Source organism: Palaemon carinicauda, chromosome 22, assembly GCF_036898095.1.
Source record: "Palaemon carinicauda isolate YSFRI2023 chromosome 22, ASM3689809v2, whole genome shotgun sequence".
Classification (NCBI taxonomy): domain Eukaryota; kingdom Metazoa; phylum Arthropoda; class Malacostraca; order Decapoda; family Palaemonidae; genus Palaemon; species Palaemon carinicauda.
Window position 1 is genome coordinate 19,645,928 of NC_090746.1, and position 475 is coordinate 19,646,402.

Below are 475 nucleotides of genomic sequence, written 5' to 3' on the forward strand. Positions count from 1 at the left end.
ATATTTACATTGATTAAAATCACAAGTGTTAGTCATATATATATATATATATATATATATATATATATATATATATATATACATATATATATATATATATATATATATATATATATATATATATATTTCATTTTGATCATGTTCAGCTCTCCCAATCCCCCTTGTTAGTAGGAGAGGGAGTAGTCTTATCGTGGTGATTAGGGGAATGTGCACGTGTGTGTGCATATTTTACCAAATATTTAGCTGTCATTTTTGACGGGTTGCGTACACTAGTACCTGGAATAACCTAGAAGACTTGTTCTGCAGAGAGAAAAATATTGTCTCCTAGTATGCTATGTTCCCTGCTGAATAGGTACAAGATCTTTATCATTTAGAAAAATGGTTTGATATCTAAATCTATTCTTTCTGATATCAATCTTCTGGTGGTTGTGTTAGAATAACCTAGAAGACATGCAATGTAGAGGGAAAATGCTCC